Here is a 14,250-nt window from a genome sequence, read left to right as displayed (position 1 = left end):
GAGGCCACATTTATTGTCCAATCTTCATGAAATTTTGTCAGAAGATTGGTCTCAATGATATCTTGGATGAATTCGAAAATGGTTACGTTTGCTTGAAAAACATGGCTGCCAAGGGGCGGGGCATTTTTCCTTATATGGCTATATATGGCTATAGTAAAATCTTGTTAACACTCTAGAGGCCACATTTATTGTCTGATCTTCATGAAACTTGGTCAGAAGATTCATCCCAATAATATCTTGGACAAGTGTGAAAATGATGCCAGTTGGTTGAAAAACATGGCTGCCAGGGGGCGGGGCATTTTTTCTTATATGCCTATAGTAAAACCTTGTTAACACTCTAGAGGCCACATTTATTTTCCGATCTTCATGAAACTTGCTCAGAAGATTTGTCCCAATGATATCTTGGATGAGTTCAGAAATGGTAACCTTTGCTTGATAAACATGGCTGCCAAGGGGCGGGGCATTTTTCCTTATATGGCTATACACGGTATATGGCTATAGTAAAATCTTGTTAACACTCTAGAGGCCACATTTATTGTCCAATCTTCATGAAATATGGTCAGAAAATTTTTCTTATTGATATCATGGATGAGTTCGAAAATGGTTATGTTTGCTTGAAAAACATGGCTGCCAAGGGGCGGGTCATTTTTCCTTATATGGCTATAGTAAAATCTTGTTAACACTCTCGAGGCCACATTTATAGTCCGGTCTTCATTAAACTGGGTTAGAACATTTATCCCAATAATATCTTGGACAAATTCAAAAATGATGCCGGTTGGTTGAAAAACATGGCCACCTTGGGGGCTGGGCATTTTTCCTTATATGGCTATAGTAAAACTTTGTTAACACTCTAGAGGTCACATTTATTTTCTAATCATCATGAAACTTGGTCAGAAGATTTGTCCCAATGATATCTTGGATGAATTTGAAAATGGTTTTGGTTGCTTTAAAAGCATGGCCACCAGGGGTGGGGCATTTTTCCTTATATGGCTATATATGGCTTTAGTAAAACCTTGTTTACACTCTAGAGGCCATATTTATTGTCCAATCTTCATGAAATTTGGTCAGAAGATTGGTCTCAATGATATCTTGGATGAGTTAGAAAATAATTATGTTTGCTTAAAAACATGGCTTCCAAGGGTCGGGGCATTTTTCCTGATATGGCTATAGTAAAATCTTGTTAACACTCTAGAGGCCACATTTACTGTCTGATCTTCATGAAACTTGGTCAGAAGATTCATCCCAATAATATCTTGGAAGAGTTCAAAAATTATGCCACTTGGTTGAAAAACATGGCTGCCAGGGGGCGGGGCATTTTTCCTTATATGGCTATAGTCAAACTTTGTTTACACTCTAGAGGCCACATTAATTTTCCGATCTTCATGAAACTTGGTCAGAAGATTTGTCCCTTTAATATCTTGTTATCTCAGATGAGCGACTTTGGGCCTTTCAGGCCCTCTTGTTTTCTTATTTTTGAAAGATCATCTAATAAATGACTACAACCCACACTATACCCCCCTCTCAACATCCCCCCCCACCCTCCCCGCACCCCTGACCCCCCCGCCCCCCCCCCCCCCAAAAAAAAAAACATGGTTAAAAAACACAAATATTTGTTTTTATTATTTTATTTTTGAAAGACTGTCCAACCATCCTACCCAAGAATCCCCTCCCCCCCCCCAAAAAAAAAAAAAAAAATATTGTTTTTTCTTGTTTTTCATTTTTGAAAGATAATGTTATAAATCATAGGGACCCGTCACAAAAAACAAAAACAAAAAATAATTATATATAACATATAGACTTATATATTATATATATATATTTTTTTTTTTGTGACGGGTCCCTATGTAATAAATGACCACACCCCCACACTATACATCCCTCTCCACCCCCACCCCTCTCCCCTTTTTGATTGAAGTATTGAGATATGTCCCTTCACCTTTAAAAAGAAAAATATATGAGCGGTCTGCACCCGCTAGGCGGTGCTCTTGTTTTAATATTGATTATTAATTATGATGATGAGGATGATGATGATGATGATGATGATAATGATGATGATTATGCATTGATGATGATGATGATGATGATGACGATGATGATGCATTGATGATGATGCATTGATGTTGATGATGATGATGATGTTGATGATTATGATTATGGTGATAATGAGTGGCAGAGGTGATGTTGATGATGATAATGATGTTTATTATTTGTTTTACTTGCATACTGCAGGAGTTGGTTGTACAGTGTGTGTCGAGGGTTTGATAGCGAGCCAGTGTCAGCTAGGCAGCTCCCCAAGTCTATAGGCTGTAGCAAGAACTTCACTGGCAAGAACTGCCTCAACACACGAGACAAGGTGCTGTAATCATCTCTATCGCTTGTGCTGCTGATACTTGGAGGCTTTCATGGTTGAAAGAGCCTTGCTCTGGGAAATCTGGGCTTAATGCATGTGCTTAACTGTAATCATCTCTATTGCTTGAACTGCTAATTCTTGGAGGCTTTCATGGTTGAATGAGCCTTGCTCTGGGAAATCTGGGCTTAATGCATGTACTTAACTGTAATCATCTCTATCACTTGTGCTGCTGATTCTTGGAGGCTTTCATGGTTGAATGGGCCTTGCTCTGGGAAATCTGGGCTTAATGCATGTACCTAACTGTAATCATCTCTATCGCTTGTGCTGCTGATTCTTGGAGGCTTAATGCATGTACTTAACTGTAATCATCTCTATCGCTTGTGCTGCTGATTCTTGGAGGCTTTCATGGTTGAATGAGCCTTGCTCTGGGAAATCTGGGCTTAATGCATGTGCTTAACTGTAATCATCTCTATCACATGTGCTGCTGATACTTGGAGGCTTAATGCATGTGCTTAACTGTAATCATCTCTATTGCTTGAACTGCTAATTCTTGGAGGCTTTCATGGTTGAATGAGCCTTGCTCTGGGAAATCTGGGCTTAATGCATGTGCTTAACTGTAATCATCTCTATTGCTTGAACTGCTAATTCTTGGAGGCTTTCATGGTTGAATGAGCCTTGCTCTGGGAAATCTGGGCTTAATGCATGTGCTTAACTGTAATCATCTCTATCGCTTGTGCTGCTGATACTTGGAGGCTTTCATGGTTGAATGGGCCTTGCTCTGGGAAATCTGGGCTTAATGCATGTGCTTAACTGTAATCATCTCTATCACTTGTGCTGCTGATTCTTGGAGGCTTTCATGATTGAATGGGCCTTGCTCTGGGAAATCTGGGCTTAATGCATGTACTTAACTGTAATCATCTCTATCGCTTGTGCTGCTGATTCTTGGAGGCTTTCATGGTTGAATGGGCCTTGGTCTGGGAAATCTGGACTTAATGCATGTGCTTAACTGTAATCATCTCTATTGCTTGTGCTATTAATTCTTGGAGGCTTTCATGGTTGAATGAGCCTTGCTCTGGGAAATCTGGGCTTAATGCATGTACTTAACTGTAATCATCTCTATCACTTGTGCTGATGATTCTTGGAGGCTTTCAAGGTTGAATGGTCCTTGCTCTGGGAAATCTGGGCTTAATGCATGTACCTAACTGTAATCATCTCTATCGCTTGTGCTGCTGATACTTGGAGGCTTTCATGGTTGAATGAGCCTTGCTCTGGGAAATCTGGGCTTAATGCATGTGCTTAACTGTAATCATCTCTATCACTTGTGCTGCTGATACTTGGAGGCTTTCATGGTTGAATGGGCCTTGCTCTGGGTTATCTGGGCTTAATGCATGTGCTTGACTGTAATCATCTCTATCGCTTGTGCTGCTGATACTTGGAGGCTTTCATGGTTGAATGGGCCTTGCTCTGGGAAATCTGAGCTTAATGGTTGTACTTAACTGTAATCATCTCTATTGCTTGTGCTGCTAATTCTTGGAGGCTTTCATGGTTGAATGGGCCCTGCTCTGGGAAATCTGGGCTTAATGCATGTGCTTAACTGTAATCATCTCTATCGCTTGTGCTGCTAATTCTTGGAGGCTTTCATGGTTGATTGGGCCTTGCTCTGGGAAATCTGGGCTTAATGCATGTACTTAACTGAAATCATCTCTATCACTTGTGCTGCTGATTCTTGGAGGCTGTCATTGTTGAATGGGCCTTGCTCTGGGAAATCTGGGCTTAATGCATGTACCTAACTGTAATCATCTCTATCGCTTGTGCTGCTGATACTTGGAGGCTTTCATGGTTGAATGAGCCTTGCTCTGGGAAATCTGGGCTTAATGCATGTGCTTAACTGTAATCATCTCTATCACTTGTGCTGCTGATTCTTGGAGGCTTTCATGGTTGAATGGGCCTTGCTCTGGGAAATCTGGGCTTAATGCATGTGCTTAACTGTAATCATCTCTATCACTTGTGCTGCTGATACTTGGAGGCTTTCATGGTTGAATGGGCCTTGCTCTGGGTTATCTGGGCTTAATGCATGTGCTTGACTGTAATCATCTCTATCGCTTGTGCTGCTGATACTTGGAGGCTTTCATGGTTGAATGGGCCTTGCTATGGGAAATCTGAGCTTAATGCATGTACTTAACTGTAATCATCTCTATCGCTTGTGCTGCTGATTCTTGGAGGCTTTCATGGTTGAATGGGCCTTGCTCTGGGAAATCTGAGCTTAATGCATGTACTTAACTGTAATCATCTCTATCGCTTGTGCTGCTGATTCTTGGAGGCTTTCATGGTTGAATGGGCCCTGCTCTGGGAAATCTGGGCTTAATGCATGTGCTTAACTGTAATCATCTCTATCGCTTGTGCTGCTGATACTTGGAGCCTTTCATGGTTGAATGGGCCTTGCTCTGGGAAATCTGGGCTTAATGCATGCACTTAACTGCAATCATCTCTATCGCTTGTGCTTCTGATACTTGGAGGCTGTCATGGTTGAATGGGCCTTGCTCTGGGAAATCTGGGCTTAATGCATGTGCTTAACTGTAATCATCTCTATCACTTGTGCTGCTGATACTTGGAGGCTGTCATGGTTGAATGAGCCTTTCTCTGAGAAATCTGGGCTTAATGCATGTGCTTAACTGTAATCATCTCTATCGCTTGTGCTGCTGATACTTGGAGGCTTAATGCATGTGCTTAACTGTAATCATCTCTATCGCTTGTGCTGCTGATTCTTGGAGGCTTTCATGGTTGAATGAGCCTTGCTCTGGAAAATCTGGGCTTAATGCATGTACTTAACTGTAATCATCTCTATCACATGTGCTGCTGATACTTGGAGGCTTTCATGGTTGAATGGGCCTTGCTCTGGGAAATCTGGGCTTAATGCATGTGCTTAACTGTAATCATCTCTATCGCTTGTGCTGCTGATACTTGGAGGCTTTCATGGTTGAATGGGCCTTACTCTGGGAAATCTGGGCTTAATGCATGTACCTAACTGTAATCATCTCTATCGCTTGTGCTGCTGATTCTTGGAGGCTTTCATGGTTGAATGGGCCTTGCTCTGGGAAATCTGGGCTTAATGCATGTACCTAACTGTAATCATCTCTATCGCTTGTGCTGCTGATTCTTGGAGGCTTTTATGGTTGAATGGGCCTTGCTCTGGGAAATCTGGGCTTAATGCACGTGCTTAACTGTAATCATCTCTATCGCTTGTGCTGCTGATTCTTGGAGGCTTTCATGGTTGAATGGGCCTTGCTCTGGGAAATCTGGACTTAATGCATGTGCTTAACTGTAATCATCTCTATCGCTTGTGCTGCGGATTCTTGGAGGCTTTCATGGTTGAATGGGCCTTGCTCTGGGAAATCTGGGCTTAATGCATGTGCTTAACTGTAATCATCTCTATCGCTTGTGCTGCTGATTCTTGGAGGCTTTCATGGTTGATTGGGCCTTGCTCTGGGAAATCTGGGCTTAATGCATGTGCTTAACTGTAATCATCTATATCACTTGTGCTGCTGATTCTTGGAGGCTGTCATGGTTGAATGGGCCTTGCTATGGGAAATCTGAGCTTAATGCATGTACTTAACTGTAATCATCTCTATCGCTTGTGCTGCTGATTCTTGGAGGCTTTCATGGTTGAATGAGCCTTGCTCTGGGAAATCTGGGCTTAATGCATGTGCTTAACTGTAATCATCTCTATCACTTGTGCTGCTGATTCTTGGAGGCTTTCATGGTTGAATGAGCCTTGCTCTGGGAAATCTGGGCTTAATGCATGTGCTTAACTGTAATCATCTCTATCGCTTGTGCTGCTGATTCTTGGAGGCTTTCATGGTTGAATGGGCCTTGCTCTGGGAAATCTGGGCTTAATGCATGTGCTTAACTGTAATCATCTCTATCACTTGTGCTGCTGATTCTTGGAGGCTTTCATGGTTGAATGGGCCTTGCTCTGGGAAATCTGGGCTTAATGCATGTGCTTAACTGTAATCATCTCTATCACTTGTGCTGCTGATTCTTGGAGGCTTTCCTGGTTGAATGGGCCTTGCTCTGGGAAATCTGGGCTTAATGCATGTGCTTAAATTTAATCATCTCTATCGCTTGTGCTGCTGATTCTTGGAGGCTTTCATGGTTGAATGGGCCTTGCTCTGGGAAATCTAGGCTTAATGCACGTGCTTAACTGTAATCATCTCTATCACTTGTGCTGCTGATTCTAGGAGGCTGTCATGGTTGAATGGGCCTTGCTCTGGGAAATCTGGGCTTAATGCATGTGCTTAACTGTAATCATCTCTATCACTTGTGCTGCTGATTCTTGGAGGCTTTCATGGTTGAATGGGCCTTGCTCTGGAAAATCTGGGCTTAATGCATGTACTTAACTGTAATCATCTCTATTGCTTGTGCTGCTGATACTTGGAGGCTTTCATGGTTGAATGAGCCTTGCTCTGGGAAGTCTGGGCTTAATGCATGTGCTTAACTGTAATCATCTCTATTGCTTGTGCTGCTGATTCTTGGAGGCTTTTATGGTTGAATAGGCCTTGCTCTGGAAAATCTGGGCTTAATGCATGTACTTAACTGTAATCATCTCTATCACTTGTGCTGCTGATACTTGGAGGCTTTCATGGTTGAATGGGCCTTGCTCTGGGAAATCTGGGCTTTATGCATGTGCTTAACTGCAATCATCTCTATCGCTTGTGCTGCTGATTCTTGGAGGCTTTCATGGTTGAATGGGCCTTGCTCCGGGAAATCTGGGCTTAATGCATGTGCTTAACTGTAATCAATCTATCGCTTGTGCTGCTGATTCTTGGAGGCTTTCATGGTTGAATGAGCCATGTTCTGTGAAATCTGGGCTTAATGCATGTGCTTAACTGTAATCATCTCTATCACTTGTGCTGCTGATACTTGGAGACTTAATGCATGTGCTTTACTGTAATCATCTCTATCGGTTATGCTGCTGATTCTTGGAGGCTTTCATGGTTGAATGAGCCTTGCTCCGGGAAATCTGGGCTTAATGCATGTACTTAACTGTAATCATCTCTATCGCTTGTGCTGCTGATTCTTGGAGGCTTTCATGGTTGAATGGGCCTTGCTCTGGGAAATCTGGGCTTAATGCATGTGCTTAACTGTAATCATCTCTATCGCTTGTGCTGCTGATACTTGGAGGCTTTCATGGTTGAATGGGCCTTGCTCTGGGAAATCTGGGCTTAATGCATGTGCTTAACTGTAATTATCTCTATCGCTTGTGCCACTGATACTTGGAGGCTTTCATGGTTGAATGGGCCTTGCTCTGGGAAATCTGGGCTTTATGCATGTGCTTAACTGTAATCATCTATATCACATGTGCTGCTGATTCTTGGAGGCTGTCATGGTTGAATGGGCCTTGCTCTGGGAAATCTGGGCTTAATGCATGTGCTTAACTGTAATCATCTCTATCACATGTGCTGCTGATTCTTGGAGGCTGTCATGGTTGAATGGGCCTTGCTCTGGGAAATCTGGGCTTTATGCATGTGCTTAACTGTAATCATCTCTATCGCTTGTGCCGCTGATTCTTGGAGGCTTAATGCATGTACTTAACTGTAATCATCTCTATCGCTTGTGCTGCTGATTCTTGGAGGCTGTCATGGTTGAATGGGCCTTGCTCTGGGAAATCTGGGCTTAATGCATGTGCTTAACTGTAATCATCTCTATCGCTTGTGCTGCTGATTCTTGGAGGCTTTCATGGTTGAATGAGCCTTGCTCTGGGAAATCTGGGCTTTATGCATGTGCTTAACTGTAATCATCTCTATCGCTTGTGCCGCTGATACTTGGAGGCTTTCATGGTTGAATGGGCCTTGCTCTGGGAAATCTGGGCTTAATGCATGTGCTTAACTGTAATCATCTCTATCGCTTGTGCTTCTGATTCTTGGAGGCTTTCATGGTTGAATGAGCCTTGCTCTGGGAAATCTGGGCTTAATGCATGTGCTTAAAGTGAGTGTCTTTCCAGAGTAGCCTTTGCAGTCTGCACAGGCTGATCTGGTTTGACACTTTTCACATTTAGTATATTTTTGTTAAGAAGACACCTCCTTTTAAGGAAAAATTCCATAAAAGCAGAAAATGTTGTTCCTGATTTGCATGATCGGACCGCACAGGCTGATCTACGACGACACTTGCTGCACATGCATTAAGTTCAGTTTTTCCAAAATGAGGCCCATATGAACATCTTTACTTGCCTAGAAACTCTTTTAATAAGTACTACTAAGTTAAAGAATTATAACCTATTTTCCAGCAGTTAAATCGACCAATGTGATTGCTTTATGCCAATTGCTTACTAAGCGTAACTGAGTAACCAGCGTTTATTGGAACTGTCTCAATGACATTACTGACTTTCAATGAAGACAGATAGGGTATTGGTTTGCAAGATGTGCTTGTGTTGCAGGTGAAATTCTGGTTGACAGAGCTGGCTAAAGAGGTGGAGGAAAGGCTCATCAAAGACAAACACAATGTGGGTACCTAATTATCATGTTGTTTGGCCTAATTTTTTTAACTAAAGGGCAAAATGTCTAGCGGAATGCATTCCACAGGTCTGGTTAAGCAAAAAATAATAAATTCAGTAGAAAAATGTTAGTCATGTTATCCCATATTATATTATAATATTACAAGTTTTAACTTGATTTTTCTTTAAGTTGAACATCCTGGTAATTGGATTCAGTGTGGATAGGCAATAGGTGTCAAACAGATGGTTGCCAGTTGATACTTTAGTTGTAAGTGAACAAAATGAAGCTAAACTTGTAGCAAGCTTGCATGAATACCTAGATTGTGTTTGTATTAGAGGCCAGTCGGGTCAAGGTAACTGTTACTAAAAATAGAAAAACAATATCCGCTCAGTTACTTGACTCTTGATGGAGTTATCACACTAACCCTTTCAGTGCTGGAACCGAACTTTGAAGGCCTTTGCAAACAGTTTGGATCCAGATGAGACGCCACACAACGTGGCGTCTCATCTGGATCCAAACTGTTTACTATTCTGATAGCATTTTTTGAAAAAAAATCGAAGAAAATGCTAATTTTAGAAATTCAGCAGAAGACATTTTAGCAGACGACAAATTTCCCAGCATGCAAAGGGTTAACTAAACTTTGGTTTGTAGGTAGCCTACTTGCAGACCAAGCTTGGATTGCATTTGGGGCCTGTTGGGGTCAAAGAATAGAAAAAATGATGTTCCCTCAATAACTTGAGTTTTTATGGGGACATAGATCTGAAATTATGGTTTGGTAGTTTAAATTCTGACTTAGCTTTGGATTCTATTTTCCGCCAGTCAAAACAAGGTCAAGGTCTCTGTAATTTAAAAATAAATTTTATTTCTGCTCAATGACTTAAGTTTGGATGGTGGAAATGTTCTTAAACCGTGTGTGTAGGAAGTTTACATCCAGACCTAACTTGGATTGCACAATTATTTAGATAAATGTAAATTAATTAGTATAGGGTTGAAAACCTTGTTTTGTGCCGTTGCCATGTAAATTGTATTTTTGCTATTGACATGTAACAAGCGGGATGGCGTTCAATCGTTGACTGAACACTTATTTATTTTTTTCCCGGCAAAATTTGAAGGGCATATGGTGGAGTAACCCTGTTGGTTTTGTCAGTTTGTTCATTGGTTAGTTTGTCTACTAAAAATTGTTTGTTTAGTGAACTACTTCCACATTTGTCAAGCATAAAATTGAAACTTATATTTGTCAACACAATGAAGTGAAGATGGACTAGACTTTTGTTTTTATGCTCAATTATCCACTTATTTGTCCCCTACCGGTGAAACCGTAGGGGACTTATTGTTTGCGCTCTGTCTGTCACACTTTTCTGGATCCTGCAATAACTTTAAAAGTTCTACATATTTATGCCCCCCTTCGAAGAAGAGGGGGTATATTGCTTTGCTCATGTCGGTCGGTCTGTTGGTCCGTCCACCAGGTGGTTGTCAGATGATAACTTAAGAAGGCTTGGGCCTAGGATCATGAAACTTCATAGGTACATTGATCATGACTCGCAGATGACCCCTATTGATTTTGAGGTCACTAGGTCAAAGGTCAAGGTCACGGTGACCCGAAATAGTAAAATGGTTTCCAGAGGATAACTCAAGAACGCATACTCTAGGATCATGAAACTTCATGGGTAGATTGATCATGACTCGCAGATGACCCCTATTGATTTTCAGGTCACTAGGTCAAAGGTCAAGGTCACGGTGACCCAAATAGTAAAATGGTTTTCGAATGATAACTCAAGAACGCATACGCTTAGGATCATGAAACTTCATGGGTAGATTGATCATGACTCGCAGATGACCCCTATTGATTTTGAGGTCACTAGGTCAAAGGTCACGGTGACCCGAAATAGTAAAATGGTTTCCGGATGATAACTCAAGAACGCATACGCCTAGGGTCATGAAACTTCATGGGTAGATTGATCATGACTCGCAGATGACCCCTATTGATTTTGAGGTCACTAGGTCAAAGGTCAAGGTCACGGTGACCCGAAATAGTAAAATGGTTTTTGGATGATAACTCAAGAACGCATATGCCTAGGATTATTAAACTTCATAGGTAGATTGATCATGACTCGCAGATGACCCATATTGATTTTGAGGTCACAAGCTCAATGGTCAAGGTCATGGTGACCCGAAATAGTAAAATGATTTTCGGATGATAACTCAAGAACGCTTTTGCCTAGGATCATGACACTTCTTAGGTACATTGATCGTGACCTGCAGATGACCCCTAATGATTTTCAGATCACTAGGTCAAAGGTCAAGGTCACAGTGACAAAAAACGTATTCACACAATGGCTGCCACTGCAACGGACAGCCCATATGGGGGGCATGCATGTTTTACAAACAGCCCTTGTTTTACATTAAACTTAAAACATGCATAGATGGCAATATGGAGATTATGCACGTCATTTCATTTTGTTCCTACGTCAAGAATTCTGGTTGCTATGGCAACAAATAGACTAGAAATATGAACAAATAGACTAGAAATATTGCTGAAAATAGTGGATCCTGCGATAACTTAAAAAGTTCTTCATATTTTTTCATGAAACTTGAAATTTCAATAGATGGCAATATGGAGATTATGCACATGATTTCGTTTTGTTCCTAGGTCAAGAATTCTGGTTGCTATGGCAACAAATAAACTAGAAATATTGCTGAAAAAGATGGAGTTTCATCGGTAGGGGACTTATATTGCTTGGCAATAGTCTTGTTATAAATGTTATTTCTCATTTTCAAAGTATATTTTTCTAGTAATTGGAAGAAATGTTATAATTATATCAGCTATAAATATATATTTTACAAAAAATTAGGACAACTTCAACGCATCAATTAATTCTTAGTTAATCTCGGGTTTAATGACAAAATAAAGAAAGCAACATAAACAGAAAAAATTGTAACATACTGTTACTAAAGTGATAAAATAAACCTCAATATTAAAAAAAAAAATATACGGTAAACTTTATTTCACCTCAATTCATTACAATAATAGTTGTTAATTTACATGTCAATTTGTTAGTATATAATAGAGTTCCTTTAAACAATTCTTCTTGCTTGATATAAAAAACAACAGGTATTGCTATAATAGAGGTAAATAAAATCTATGCATAACATTATATAGATACTAACATGCACACACACAAGCACACACCGAAACATACAAAAATGCCATGTTATGATAGTTTGGACAGAAAGATATATAGTTTAAACAAACAGTAATGGTATTAAACATTTAAATCAAAACAATACAAATTACACCTAGATTATTATTGATCTACAAATAGCTTTACGACTGCCCAGTTTAGTAAGTTCCTTTTCTTGATATTTTGTTTTAGCTTGAGTTTCCCATGCTAAGCAAAGGTTATTGTTCAGCCCTCTTATTGAAGGAAGTAAATTCTTTCTCTTTCATTCAAATATATACTTTTAATATCTAGGATAAGAATATTAATATCAGTCATGTTATCGCTTGTACTCCCAAATAGCATTGTTTGACAGGAAATCTCTGTATATTTTTGCACATCATGCAATCCTAAAAATTCTAAAACATAATTTACAATTCTCTTGGTAAAAATACAGTCCCAGAATATGTGTAATATGGTTTCTTCATTTTCTTTACAAAAGCAACATAAATTGTCATTTACAATATTCATTTTATATAGCAAAGATTTGGTGCCTAAAATTCTCATTTTCCTAAATTGAACATTTTTTTCACATCAAACATAGAATACACCAGTTGGAAACATTTTCCATTGCTTGATACAATTTTCCTTAACCATGTCATTTTCACTGTTTTTTCAAAAGCATATATATCAGTCATGGCCACTCCTCCATCATCATATGATTTAACAGCAATATAATGTTTAATTTTTGCTGGCCCATCCCATACAAAATTTGAAAACAGGCTATTTATCTGTTTTAATACTTTTTCTCCTGGGCTAGGAAGAGCTATAAACAGGTGTGTAAAAAAAGGGAAGTAAGAGTGTTTTAACAACAGTTATCTTTCCATGGGGTGTTAAAGTTCTTCTTTTCCCAAAATTTATAATATTGTGCAGCTTTTCAAGTTTACTGGAGAAGTTTATGTATATCATTTTCTTTAAGTCAACATCAAATAATATAGTCTATAGGTTATAGGAAAAAGATGTTCAACTTTGTGAAGAAAGCATGAAACTTTGTATGGATCCATTTTAAGGTATGCTGAATTTAATAAGATGTGAGGACACGCGATTGGAAAACTCTATATGCCCTAAAATGAGGCTCCAAAAGAAGGCCCATTTTTCATTTTTTATTTTTGAGCAACAGGATAGGAAACAAAAACAATACATATTTTTTTCAATAACTATTGTTTCTTTATATAAAAATGTATCAATATTTAATATATCAAACATTTTTATACATAGAACACAGTAAAATTACAAAAATGAGGCCCCAAAAGGGGAAAAATCTAAAAATAATGGTTTCAAAACATTTAATGCTTAAAAATGTCCACTTATTGATTTTACATGTTATATTTAACTAAATTGATCTTAATAAATGTCCTTCAACTTTTTTAATCCAAAACTAAACAATGCCTGCCCCAAAAGTAATGAGGCCCCTAATGGGAACACTTAAGTAATACCTCTCCGGTAATGCAAGTAATACAAATAATGTTGAATCACTGGACCAAAAAAAAATCTTAAAATAATTTATCATTTTTGCATTGTTAATATCTCATAACAAGTATTCCATATTTAATTATCAAGGTTAAAGCCATATATGAGGCCCTACATGGGAACTTACTAATTATTGTTTAGTGTATATCAACTTCAATACTGAGTATCAGCTTTAATACTGAGTATGAGTAAAATGAGAACATGATTAAGCAAAACAGTACCATATATATTTTTTTTCATAACTATTCATAAACTTCAGTTCATATCAAATGCATGATATAAAATATAATATTTTTCAATTACAAGCAAACTAACTAACAAATGAACTTGATCAAGTCTAAACAACTTCAGTGTTGAATATGTTATCTTAATTCGGTTTGGTTCTTGTAATATTTGTTAGAAGTAAGTTGTCTCCTAAACAATGATAATTCAATAGTCTGTTCATGTATGGTTAATGCATAATTATACACAACTAAAATGATCAGTAGATTTAAACTCAGAATGAGGCCCAATTCTTGGTTTTTCATGTATACCAGTATTATCTAAACATGTCATAAAATGTATTATAGATAATTCCATTAGTTCTATACAGCAGTAATTCGTAGTGATGTCATGTATTCATATCATATAAACCTATTTATTATAGAGTGTATACTAAAATGTATCTAATACTTTTTGGTATATACTTGTATTATGCAAGTATCTTATTCTCTTACACAAA

The 14,250-nt window shown here is 38.8% G+C and overlaps 4 protein-coding genes across 12 annotated transcripts in view; 1 reads left to right on the top strand and 3 right to left on the bottom strand.

The window, feature by feature from the left end:
* LOC127874834 (ras guanyl-releasing protein 3-like) overlaps positions 1–14,250 on the bottom strand; it is a 296,898-nt gene that overhangs the window by 76,953 nt on the left and 205,695 nt on the right. The gene's annotated exons all lie outside the window — the stretch shown is intronic.
* The window catches only part of LOC127874832 (DNA polymerase eta-like), a 220,026-nt gene that overhangs the window by 127,451 nt on the left and 78,325 nt on the right, over positions 1–14,250 (top strand). The window lies entirely within an intron of this gene.
* Positions 1–14,250, bottom strand: part of LOC127874838 (uncharacterized) — a 180,765-nt gene that overhangs the window by 99,017 nt on the left and 67,498 nt on the right. The window lies entirely within an intron of this gene.
* The window catches only part of LOC127874836 (uncharacterized), a 62,434-nt gene that overhangs the window by 4,230 nt on the left and 43,954 nt on the right, over positions 1–14,250 (bottom strand). The window lies entirely within an intron of this gene.

The sequence above is a fragment of the Dreissena polymorpha genome, chromosome 3 (genome assembly GCF_020536995.1).
Source record: "Dreissena polymorpha isolate Duluth1 chromosome 3, UMN_Dpol_1.0, whole genome shotgun sequence".
Classification (NCBI taxonomy): domain Eukaryota; kingdom Metazoa; phylum Mollusca; class Bivalvia; order Myida; family Dreissenidae; genus Dreissena; species Dreissena polymorpha.
Note: the sequence above shows the minus strand (reverse complement) of the source record. Positions and strands in the feature narration are given on the sequence as shown.